This window comes from Pelobates fuscus, chromosome 13, assembly GCF_036172605.1.
Source record: "Pelobates fuscus isolate aPelFus1 chromosome 13, aPelFus1.pri, whole genome shotgun sequence".
Classification (NCBI taxonomy): domain Eukaryota; kingdom Metazoa; phylum Chordata; class Amphibia; order Anura; family Pelobatidae; genus Pelobates; species Pelobates fuscus.
The window spans coordinates 7,121,635-7,135,370 of record NC_086329.1 but is presented as its reverse complement, the minus strand read 5'-3'; positions in this window follow the sequence as shown (position 1 = coordinate 7,135,370).

The following is a 13,736-nucleotide window of genomic DNA, read 5'->3' as shown; positions in this document are numbered from 1 at the left end:
CATGGAGGCCACACACACACTACTGAGTCTCATTTTGACTTGTTTTAAGGACATTACATCAACATTGGATCAGCCTGTAGTGTGTTTTTCCACTTTAATTTTGAGTGTGACTCCAAATCCAGACCTCCATGGGTTGAAAAATTTGATTTCCAGTTTTTAATTTTTGTGGGATTTTGTTGTCAGCACATTCAACTATCTAAATAACAAATTATTTCAGAAGAATATTTAATTAATTCAGACCTAGGATGTGTTATTTTTGTGTTCCCTTTATTTTTTTGAGCAGTGTAGTTGCCACAATAGACCATGGTTAGAAAGCATTCCAAAAAAACAAATACTAAGTCTAAGGAGAAACTACTCAGAGATATCTGTTTTTAATGAACAAGCAAAACATGTGAAACTTAAATTCTTTGAAAAAGGATATGATCTAAATACCATCGATACAATTATAGAACAAACCACAGCAACTAACAGAGAGGACCTTTTTAAACCAAATATTAAAAAAAGGGACAATAAAGATTTTACCGTAACGATAGTGATTAATTACAGTAATAAAAGCAAACTAATTAAAAAAAAATTAAGGAAGCAGAGGCACATTTTAAAAGAAGATGGTCTGTTAAGTAAATAAATTCCTAATAATCCTAAGATTTTTTTTAGAGGAGCACCTAATTTAACCCCTTAACGACCGCTGACGGTTCAGGACCGTCAGCGGTAAAACGTGCGTTTGGACCGCTGACGGTCCTGAACCGTCATAACGGTTTTGGGCTACTTACCTGATCGCCGTCTGTCCCACGGCGGCGATCAGTGCTCCACCCGGTCCAGGGGGGTTGCCTGTCTGCCCAGGCAGTCCCCCTTCGGCAGATCAGGACCCCACGGCCATGTGATCACTCGATCACATGACCGCAATAGGTGTCCATGTGTCTGCCTGCAGGGGGACTGTCTGTGCTGACAGGCAGTCTCCCTGCAAGTGAAAAATCCAAAATAAAGTGTAAAAAAAAAATCTGTGTAAAAAAAAAAAAAATATGTGTATATATATGCTATATATACATGTATTATATCTATATATACCTATATATAATATATGTGTATATATATCATATATATAATGTCACACTAAGTGTATTTTTATATTTATATATACGTATATAATTATAAAAATACACTTATATTTAAATTACACACGAATATATACAATATATATAATAACTATATATATGGTATATATATATTATTATAAAATACAAATAATATGTTAATAAAAATAAATAACAAAAAATAAAAATAATTTTTAATAATTAAAAAAAAATTATATATATATATTCAGTTTTATTCTAACAGTATTTTGATATTGATATATATATATTTATATCAAAATATACTTAGAATGTAATGATATATATATCTATGTATAAATAAATAAATAAAAATAATACGAAATATACATATGTCCACATACATAATTACATAAATAATTTCATAAATATACACGTAGACGTCAAATATATAAATATGTATATATATTAAAATTCTACGTGCATATTTATGTAATATTTTTACCTAATTAAGTAATTTTAATGATTGCAATTTGAGGGACCTGCCTGCCAACCCAGGCCAAAAGTACAGATAATTTAATTTGCTAGCACTGTGTTTAACCCTGTAACTTTCTATGACACCCTAAATCCTGTACATGGGGGTACTGTTTTACTCGGGAGACTTCGCTGAACACAAATATTAGTGTTTCAAAACAGTAAAACATATCACAGCGATGATATTGTCAGTGAAAGTGAAGTTTTTTGCATTTTTCACACACAAACAGCTCTTTCACTGAGGATATTATTGCTGTGATATATTTTACTGTTCTGATACACTAATATTTGTGTTCAGCGAAGTCTCCTGAGTATAACAGTACCCCACATGTAGAGGTTTTATAGTGTTTGTGAAAGTTACAGGGTCAAATATAAGGCTTGATTTTACTTTTTTTTTTTATTGAAATTTGTCAGATTGGTTAGGTTGCCTTTGAGAGCGTATGGTAGCCAAGGAATGAGAATTAGCCCCATGATGGCATACCATTTGCGAAAGAAGACAACCCAAGGTATTGCAAATGGGGTATGTTCAGCTTTTTTTAGTAGCCACTTAGTCACAAACACCGGCCAAAGTTAGCGTTTTTTGCATTTTTAACACACAAACAAATATAAATGCTAACTTTGGCCAGTGTTTGTGACTAGGTGGCTACTAAAAAAAACTGGACATACCCCATTTTGAATACCCTGGGTTGTCTACTTTAAAAAATATGTACATGTTAGGTGTGTTTCGGGGATTTATGACAGATAACGGTGTAACAATGTCACTATTGATACATTTAAAATATATATATATTGAAACAGCAATTTCCTACTTGTATTTATAGGCCTATAACTTGCAAAAAAAAAGCAATAAAGCATGTAAACACTGGGTGTTTTTAAACTCGGGACAACATTTTGAATCTATTTAGCAGTTTTTTTCATTAGCTTTTGTAGATAAGTAAAAGATTTTTCAAGTAAAAGTCCAAAAACATGTTTTTTTTTTTATTTTTCACCATATTTTATTATTTTTTTTAAATACAATATATGACATAATATATATACTGGTATGTAAAGAAAGCCCTTCTTGTCGTGAAAAAAACAGTATATAACTTGTATGGGAACCGTAAATGAGAGAGCGGAAAATTACAGCTAAACACAAACACCACAAAAGTGTTAAAACTGCTCTGGTCCTTAACGTACAAACATCGCAAAAACAGGCCGGTCCTGAAGGGGTTATAAGTGAAATTAACCAAGAATTACACAAAAACAATAAACACAACACATAATAATCATTTTAATGATACAAAAGGCTTCTACAGATGTAATTGCTGCATTGCGTGTTAGAAAACCCAGAAAAATGAATCAACATATTTCAGGTTTTAAATCAAGCCATAATGAAAGAATTAATGAAATAAATAATATCATAACATGCAACACCCGCAATGTCATATATCTATTGGAGTGCCCACGTGGCCTCCGATATGTTAGAATAACTACCAGACCCTTAAAAACAAGATTAAGAGAACCCTGCTTAAATATATAAAAAAAAATCATCTTGACTCCTCACATTTTAGTATCCATAACAACTATCCAAGTAAATTAAAGGTTATGGGGGTTGTAGCATTAAAAATCAATTGGAGAGGTGGTGACTTTGTAAAGAAACTGGGTCAAGTAGATATTACTTAAAATACTTTTAAAAAATGAAAAAGATCAAAATCTGCATTGAGTACATTAGGATGTAGGGTATTGAATTTTTTTTACGAGATTCTTATTGACTCTGGTTATATTGTATATATAAATATATATATATATATATTTTTTTTTACACATTTCATATACTGCATTGACTCCACTGCTGATGTATCACGTGTATATATATATATATATATATATACACACACCACTGTATTTATTTATGCAGCATGCTATGTACTGTATTTATATTTTATAGTCTATATTGTATGCTTGTTTTTCATACTATATTACTTGTATTCTAGCTTTAACTTCTGTCCCATTTTGATTCTTCCTACCAATACCTACATGCTGCACATGTACTATTTATACACTGTTTATTTACTACAAACCATGTCTGTTACCCCATTTACATTATTTATATCTTTTTTCCATTTTCACTATGGGTTTTAACCATTCATCCTTTTTAAAAGATGGCTGCCAATGCCTTCCTATGATCCCGATAGAAGAATGCACAATTTAATAATCTTTTCACACATGCTTTATGATCGACTTTTGGAACGCACGTGCGAGCTATTTGGATGCCGCGTATGCACATTTCATCAGCTGTTCTGAGCATGTGCAAGTCACTATCTTTGAGTGACGCTCATGATCACCAATGAGAAAAGACTCCTCTGAAAATATTCCGAATAGATGCGAGACTTCACTTCCGGCTGATGCTCAAGAAAACCACTGAACTAACACAAGTTTTCTAACTCAACCAATAAGAACTAATAAGGTAATTTGAACTTTAAAGGAAGCCAATGAACATTGTTATCTACACCTGTTATTGATAATTACATTGACAAGCTGCCTATATAAACTTATAATATGCACTAACAAATCACACTTCTGGTGAAACCACCAAGGTGAAAGTGTGTTTTACCATTTGGATTGTTTTTTAAATATAGTATTTTTTTAATACCTATTTAATTTATTGTAATAAAATTAATCCGAAATCAATTCAGTATAAAAATGAATTGTCACCTTTTTTATTTTTGGCTTCCACATATATCCCAGGTGGGGATTATACCACCAGAGTGATTCCACACTAGAGCAGGTTTATGCTCTAGTTCATGTGAGTAGGATACTTACTTTTGTACATGCACAGTCACTTTATTATACATGTTGCGCTATTGGATATCCTTGTTCTTGTCTTCACATATTTGATACATTAACAAAGGTCTACCAGTACTACTGCTGAATATACATCACGAGACGGGGATTGTACCATTAACACACAATACAGCAAAGCTCTTTGTAGCTCTATAAAGTGTGAGTGAGTTTTTGTACTATATCCCGTTCTGTCTGTTCTTAAGAACAAACTGCACTATTATTGGTTTTCCTCTTTTTCTCTTTGAGATATTTAACATTGTTTAAAGATCCTACAGATGTATGTACATATATTTATTATATAGGTGTTCTCACCTATGGCTACACTGTTTGTTAGGAGTGGTCAGCTACTGTTTGTTTTTTCCTATAGTTATATTTCTACAAGGTTTTGGGAATCCTTGTAAGATTGACTGCTGCCTTCATTACAAGTATATAGTGAGCACCAAATATCTTTTGTGCATCTTTTTTAAGTTTATCCATTTGCTCATTGTCCTTTCATTCTTAAAATTAGAAAGTTGAGATAAGACCTTGTCGGTGCACATTAAGTGGTTAGAGTAGTTTTGTTAATTAGATATTCTTAATGGAATGGAAAACAAATAGTATTTTTTTATTAAAATATACATCTTGAACTCTCTCTGCAACCTTGCTGAGAAACCTGACTATGGATCAAATGGTTGTTATAATAAAATACAACAAATAATATATCACACCTTTGAATTAATGTCAATTCTATTAGCTTTTTTAAAAAGCTATACATTACCTTCTTCTCTGTTAATATTGCAGTGTAGGACATTTAGTTACAATACTAGATGTTAATTGCTTAATCAATCACCACTTGTTCCTCTAGAACCACTATTATCTTTTTTGAATTTATGATAAATGGCCAGTGGTTTCTTCACAGATGGCCTTTTGACATTTACGCCTGCCTTAAACTTTAGATAATAATGCAGTTATATTAAAATGCTAGGAGTGTCCCAGCACTATAGAAATATTCATAGCACAATAACAGAGTATGATTTAAATGAATAGTCGGATAATATAGCACATGTACAGTGTTCATCACTAAGCAAAATTATATTAGTTAAGCAATAAGTTCAATAATTAATCCATAGAGACATTCAGATGTTCCCAGGGATAGCATCACTAACACATTTGATGAACACACATATTTAATGTGCTTAAAGGACCCCTTAGGGCACCAAAACCATGCCAGGTTAATAAACTAATTATGCTGCCTGGAGTCCAACAGCACCTTCTTAATTTTAAATAAACTAGTTATGGTGCCTGGAGTCCAACAGCACCTTCTTAATTTTAAATAAACTAGTTATGGTGCCTGGAGTCCAACAGCACCTTCTTAATTTTAAATAAACTAGTTATGGTGCCTGGGGTTCAAACTGGGTTTCTTTGCCTTCTTTTGGTGCAACAGCAAAAAAAATAATAAATGTGCTAAAGGCTGAACATGATTGACACATATCTATTTTCAGCCTATGTAACTATTCAGTTTGTCTGATTCATAAAAGCCCACATCTGATGCACTATAGATATTCTTATCAAAACCCTGTACCAAACATCAATTTACATTACATATACTGTAAGACAACATTGTATGGGAGATACAATGTGAAAATAGATCCTTATTAAATTTGTATAGGATCATATAGGATAAGATGGAACATACATTAATGAGGAAAGATTTCTAAGTTCCCAATGCTTCCCCCGGCAGGGAAAATGTGATGCTCTAGCCAATCTCTCAGTTTGATTGCACTGTAATGAGACATACAGTATCTCACTTACATTGTGTTAGTTCTAATAAATATAGAAATCACGCCTTATGGAAGTTCAAATTGCTAAAAAAGCTCATTGTCAGAAAGTAGAATTACAATCAATAAATTGATAGCATACTGATGACTATGTGTTTCAGGACAGTATAATAAGGTGAACAAGCTCAATCAAGCTAGTTAAAGCTCAAACCACTGTACATATGTTCAAAAATGAGCGACAATATTAAAAGCACTAAAACCATTACTGACCCTCACACACAGACAGAGGGGAGCCACGCTGATGCCATGCACATTTTTAATGGCATCCAATATATTTACTTGTATTATGAATTGGGGACATAACATATTGCACCTCAACCCATTTAAAACTCCGGACCCCTAGAGCACTTTATCATACTGCAATGCTCTGTGTGAATAGTGTGTCCTCTTTTTTTTTTCATTTTTCAAAAAAAGTGTGCATTTCAATAGAAATTGGCACTTTTATAAATTAACCTGGCTAAATCCATCTAGCTGTCAATCAGACAACAAGTCCTGTTACTTCCTGGTTTGATTTGCTCAATGGAACTAAACTGAAGAGGCAGCAATTTCCCAGAGCACCTGACTTTTAAAGACTTCTCATTGAGCTGCACTGGGAAGACTGTGATTGGACAGCCACAGAAAGTCTGAGTGGGTTAAAAGGTTAGAAGGGAAGGGCTGGCAAAGGCTGCAGACACGAAATCTGCAGCTTTTGCAAGTTCGTTTTAATTTTCTGATTAGTTTTCTGAATATTTTTTTTTTTTTTAGACAATCTTTATTTTGTTTTTGTATTTTTCTCAGTTTATAACAGAGGCAGTATTATTCAGAAAGAACACAACTGCCATGATTGGCACAGTAGTGTAAGCAAAGGTAATTATTGACAGGGATTTACCAAGGATTATACTATCCTGCATAGGCGCTAATTAGAACATATGCAACAAGCATAAATGACCATCCCATATAACAGGAACCCATATGTGCTTAAAATGTGACTAGTATATAATGTCATTGAACAGCTCGAGTTCACGTCACCTTTTAGTCTCCTCTCCTCCTTTTTTTTTTTTTTAATTCTTTATTTTTGTTGTGCACAATATTAACAAATAACCTTGGTGCGCCACAACAGCGGGTGAATTGGTGGACATACGCAATACAAGTTGTGACATTTTGCTAAACAGGCACATTTTTAGAATAGTATTTCAATAGTTTAGGTTCTCGTTTAAGTGGGTTAGCGAGGTGCACGTGTCAGGAAAGGGTAAACAGAGGAGTGACATAGATACGAAGTATGACACGTGCAAGCATTGTTTGAACACGGTTTTACAATGTAGTATACGTTAAGTTAATTCTATCCTATCTCTTGTCTGGCTAGGCTGGTAATAAGTGGTTGCATATTGTGCTAGACTTAAACCATAACTAAGATTGACTTTTATCCTATACAAGATTACATGTCTATCTGAGTATGGGTACACGAGTGAGTTAAGTGAGTGAAGGCATGCTTATATACCTGAGGCAAAATGTGAGAAAAAATGGTGAGAGAAAAAGGATATAGATAGAGGAAGAAAGGAAATCTTGAACCATGCCCATAGTGAGAGCTGCTCAGAGTGTGAAGAGGTCTTTACTTTTTATAAAAGACAGGAGGTACAGGAGCTATCCCCATGATCCACAGCACAGTCCCTGGGGTATTCCCACAGACAGTTCATGCGTGTCTGACCCCCGATCTACCAAGCCTTCGGCTTTATAAGAGTGGGTCCAGTATAGTAAGGAGGAGTCCATCACATTGCTTGGTGAGAGGGTGAGTGTGTTTGTTCTCTCGCTGCTGCCTATTCCTCCACGTGAGCTAGTTGGAGCGCAGGAGTGTCTGTCTGGGCGGCAGAGTTGGCAGCGTTGCGTGGTGAGGGGTCGGGAAGCAGATTCCGGCTGTTCGTCGCCGCTAGATCCGGGATTCCCGCACGCTGGAAGGTCAGTAAGCTTAGGTGCGTTTATGTTGGGGAACCCCTCTGCCTCACCTCCATCTGTGCTACCCCGGTAGTTTCGGTTAGCTGAACCTCCATGGTTTCTGGCTTTGCCGCCTTTTCGGTTTTGCCCGCCAATGCCGCCATTTTGGGAATGGAGGGTCTTCCTCATTGCAGGCGCCTGCGGTTGCGGGGACAATCTCCTGGGACCGGGATGACCCCCACCGGCCCAGAACGGGGGGGATACGGGGCCCCTACCACGTGGCAGCGGAGTTCCGAGATGAAACCGCAGGGCAGGATAGCGAGGTGGCGGCCGTCCACCTCACTCACCGCCCGGGTAGGCCCCAGATATGGCGGTGCCGATGTGCCTTTTCCGCGGTCAAATCGCTTGTGGTCCGGTTGGCTTCAGCACCAGCCCCTCCTTGCCCGCAGGACCGTTGTTGCCAGACTGCAGATAAGTCGTTTGGTGTGTTTTAGAAGCTTGAAAGTCATTTTTCTGCAGGAGCTCGCCTTGTGTGCGACCTCACAGCATGGCGGTCGGGCCCCGCCCCCAGTCTCCTCTCCTCCTTAGGCAAACTTTGTTTCGCTTTTTCCCTCTCCCCGTCCAGCCTGCTACCACTACTATACACCTAATCACCGCTATAGTGAGCAATTACTTGTTAATTAGCTCATCTATACTTCAAGTGTCAATTTCATATTCTTAGTTACAATCTACATTTTCCCCTTTGCTACCTTTTGTCTCAGTGCATATTGTCCTTTAGAAACCTAACTGATCATCGTACAGAGAGCTTTGTATAAAAGTACCTTGAATGTTGGGTTGAAGCCCACAGCCAGGGATCTATACTCCTTTTGTTTCTATATGCCTGTGGGCTTGATTTAATAAGATTTCCAAATGACTCAATAATGTTAGAAACCCTTTCCAAACTATGTATCTATAAAAAGTCTCATATTTTAATGTTTACTTCTGTGGATAAATCATTTGGAAAGCTTATAAAATATAGGTCTATGTCCTTTAACCCCTTAAGGACACATGACGTGTGTGACATGTCATGATTCCATTTTATTCCAGAAGTTTGGTCCTTAAGGGGTTAAGGGTTACTTTAAAGTAAGAAAAAAAACAACATATATATTTTTAAAAAGGATTAGAGTTCCTTGTTGCCACAGTCACATGTACCGATGGTGTAACTAGACCCAGTTAGAAAGGTTGATATATCTCCGTATACGCAGCGATTCAAGTCAAAAGCTATTTTTTAAAAATCATTTTTCATTTTTAAATATAGTTTCTATATGGACTTAATCTAAAAAGGAGGTCACTTCTATCCATCACTGAGTGTCCCTTTAAAGATTGTTACTACATGAATTTGTTTACAGCATTATGTCATTGTATTCTCAGCTGGGGAAAAACTCCAGACGATCACACGTCCCAGTTCCTGTGATCGATATAAAATGATCCTGGAGAAACGATTACAGTGAAAGTTTTCCTATTCTACCCTGAATTAATTACGTTCATCTGAGACTATCCAGAATCATTGACATAAATGACAACAGAAAACAACACGCTAATCCATAGTGATTTTAAATGGAAATTCTTATCTTCTAGAAATATTTTTTTACTTTTTTACATCTGTTATATCTGCTGCTGGTATGTAGGGTACAAATAAACTCCACACTCCAGTTTAGAACTTACTAACGATACATTTATACAGTTATGGATAAGTAAATGTTTTCATAATATGAGATGACGTGATTTGATTTTTGGAAAACACAGACCAGTGGAATGTTCTTTCCAGACTACGCACATCAGGATTTATCCAGTGAATTATGGGGAATGTAAATGGACAAGATCTTTCACTCAGGTCTACATTGTTAGAAATTAACGTTAAAGAGAATAGGAACGAGGGAGATAAAGGGTGTGTGTCAGACCGCGTGACATAGAGATGCTGTAAAAACAATGTTATCAAAGTATTTTCCAAAAATAAAGAAATGGCAATCCAATCACATGTGTGAAAACTGACACAAACAAGAAATGGAAATATACCACACTTTTTAGATTGTGTTTTATTGGGGAATAGGTGCTGTTCGTTCTATTTTCACTTTACTTGACATAATAAAGGTAAGAAATAATTACTTTGAGAAATCTGTAGGATAGTTGGGTTAAAAAAAAAGTTTTGTTCAGAATAAAATTAAGACACAAGATGGTCCATACTGTTGCAGTTTACAGATTTGACCCACGAAAAGAACATTTTTGGCATTGTGTGTCCAATGGACAAATGGGTAAAATAAATGTATATATAAAAAAATGCACAGAGGACCTATGGACCCACGGTAATGTTAAAGAAAGACATTTCTCTCTCCATTGACCGTGGTCAGTTTGCAAGATCAAAGTAGAAAAAAGACTTAAAAATGTTAACTTAGATCCGATTTATTCCAACTTGATAGGTTCAGTTGGTGATGACAAAGAATTTTTCTAACTTAAACATCTAATTCTTGAAATCCTGCCCTGCTCGAACTAGAAACTAGGAAGGAAACATGCACCAATTTGAATACAGTCATTTTCACCAAGTTCAACTGCATTGTCATCAGATGCCCACTTGATAGATGTAGAGTATCTTGACTCATGAATGATATTATCTAGAGAACATCTGGCTATCCCTGTACATTCAAGTACATCAGTATATTTCATTTTCCAAACTTAGTCTGAAAAAAAAAAGATCCGAAAGAAAGTTAGAGTTATTTGATGTGAAGTCTCCATAATAATCTTCTACTTTACCTTCTGTCACCTCTACTTTGTAATTGTTGGTGTGCTTTATAGCCCTCTGCTCAGTAAAATTAGACTTTTGTTTACTACGTCAAGCTCCGGTACATCTTAATCTCATTTTCATGTTGATTTACAGCTCTTTGATTTCATTCTTTTTTGCTTCTCTCTGCTTTTTACCTTTTGCTAAGGAAATGATTTTCAACCCAGTTGAGCAACATCTTTGACATTCATTGGAAAATCAATATTTGTTTTCTGAGGCAAAGAGACTTGTTGGAAAGACTATAAAATCTTCAAACCATCAAAGCACTTTGAAATTTTAAACTCAGAACATAACTAGGTAACATTTTTCACTGAATTGCTAAACAGCAAAACTTACCATTTTAACATAAAAATGTTAATGAAAGTAATGTGTATAACATTATACTGCCGTAAAAAAAGTGTCATGGGCAAAGTGACTTCCCCCACCTCTCAGAGAGGACAATAATTTGCTATTATTTTTGCTTGGCGATCTAGCAAGGAAGGTGGTGTTATCATTTGGGGAAAGCTACATGCTAATCCTTTAGCATACACTTGCATACCCTGGTGGTAGCAAGATAAGGTCCAATTACTAGGTAACAGAATGATATCCATCATGTTGAAAGTCAAGAAGAGATCTGTGTCACTATGTGCAAAGATCTATGATCTCCTCTAAAAACCACCATTATAACAAGTAGGTAATATTCTATTCTAATGATAAACTTGGCAATTATGATGACTATTGGTTTTGGAGACTTTCTGTAAATGAAAACTAGTGCAGTCAGATTTAGGGAAAAAATAAGTTAGAGCCAGTACCAGGGGTGTATCTATAACGAGGCAAACAAGGCATTTGCCTAGGGCGGCACTTGCCAATGGGGCGGCAAAATGCCTTGTTTGCTTAGTGATAGTTACACCATAATATCACAACTATATATTTAATTTTTTTTTCTGTCCGTTGCTTCACTATGCGGCACCGCCGGTGTTCTGTCACATCTCTATACACCGGCGCCGCATAGTGAAGGAGTTCCTGTTCCTCCTCCTCCTCCTCCTCCTCCAGACTTCCTCCCGACCTCCCCTGCCTTTTACGGAAGCGCGTTGCCGTCGTGACGTCACACGGAGGTGGAGTCACGGGCCGGCAACGCTAGGGTGAGCCTTATGTCCTCGAGCTGCACACTGAGCCCAGGCCCCAATGCACTGATCGGAGCCTGCTGTCTACCTGTCTACAGAACTGTAAGTACTTAAATTACAGTCATTCACTAAAAATAAATTACTCAGTTGTTTTATGGGGTAAGGGGGCTGGGTGGTTAGAGGGGAAGGATTAGGTAGGGGTTAATACTGATCTCTAGCTGCACATTGTTTAAAAAAAAAAAATCTGTAAAATACTGTATATAACCATTTTATTTAATGTATTTGTGCTAATGTCTGTGCTGTTGGAGAAGGGGGGGGGGGAGTGAAGGGCAGTATTACACAATCTTTATATATCTTTTTTATACATGTAAAGATTGTGTAATACTGCCCTTCACTCCCCATCCCCCCCCTTCTCCAACAGCACAGAAATTAGCACAAATACATTAAATAAAATGGCTGCCTGTATCATTATTCTAAAAATTAAAAAAGCACAACTTCTGACATAAATACTTTGTATTTACAGATTACTTTTTATATATTTGTTATGCATATGCAAGTATTCTCCAAAATAAAAAATGTTTGCAGACGCTAAAAATCAAACTAGGAATGTGCATAGTTTTTTTGTTTTTTTTTGTTAAATAACTTTTAGATGATACAGACATTTTATTTATTTGTGATGATTCTTTTTCTTCTCTATATTCAAGGGACACTATAGTCACCAGAACCACAACAGCTAAACGTAGTAGTTCTGGTGTCTATATCATGTCTCTGCAGGCTTTTTAATGTAAACACTTGCTTTTCAGAAAAAAGGCAGTATTTACATTACTGCCCAGGAATAACTCTAGTGGCCACTCATCAGACGGCAACTAGAGGTGCTTCCTAGTCCAGTGTTGCACAACGTGTAGCACTGGCATTCACGCTGAACACTCCTCATAGAAATGCATTGATTTAATGCATCTCTATGAGGAGATGCTGATTGGTGCAGCACAGTGTTTTGCCACACATGCGCAATAGCCTCCCAATGCTTTCCTATGGGAAAGTAGTGGTTGGCTGATATATACTCAGACACTGCACATTTTTGTGTGGGAAGCCGGGATCCAGGGGGCCCAAGTAAATTCTTGCCCAGGGTCCAATCAATATTAAAGACGGCCCTGCCCCTCGCACTTGCCGCTCTCTCTGCTCTGTCCCTGCTTCCTGATTAATGTCTGACTGTTGCCACGGAGAGCAGACAGCAAGCCGACCTCCCACAAGAAGCAGCATGCTCCTTCAGAGCCTCCTTCCATTATAGCCGGGCAGCACGTGCTACGTCTGTTGATTTTCACTGACGCTATTAGGTTTATTTTTACTGACGCTATTGCGGTTGATTTTTATTGACGCTATGCCTGTTTTTTACTGATGCTATGCCTGTTGATTTTCACTGACGCTATGCCTGTTGGTTTTCATTGACGCTATGGTGGTTGATTTTCACTGACGCTATTAGGTTTATTTTCACTGACGCTATTGCGGTTGATTTTCATTGACGCTATGGCGGTTGATTTTTATTGACGCTATGCCTGTTTTTTACGGATGCTATGCCTGTTGATTTTCACTGACGCTATGCCTGTTGATTTTCATTGACGCTATGGCGGTTGATTTTCATTGACGCTATGGCGGTTGATTTTTACTGATGCTATGCCTGTTTTTTACT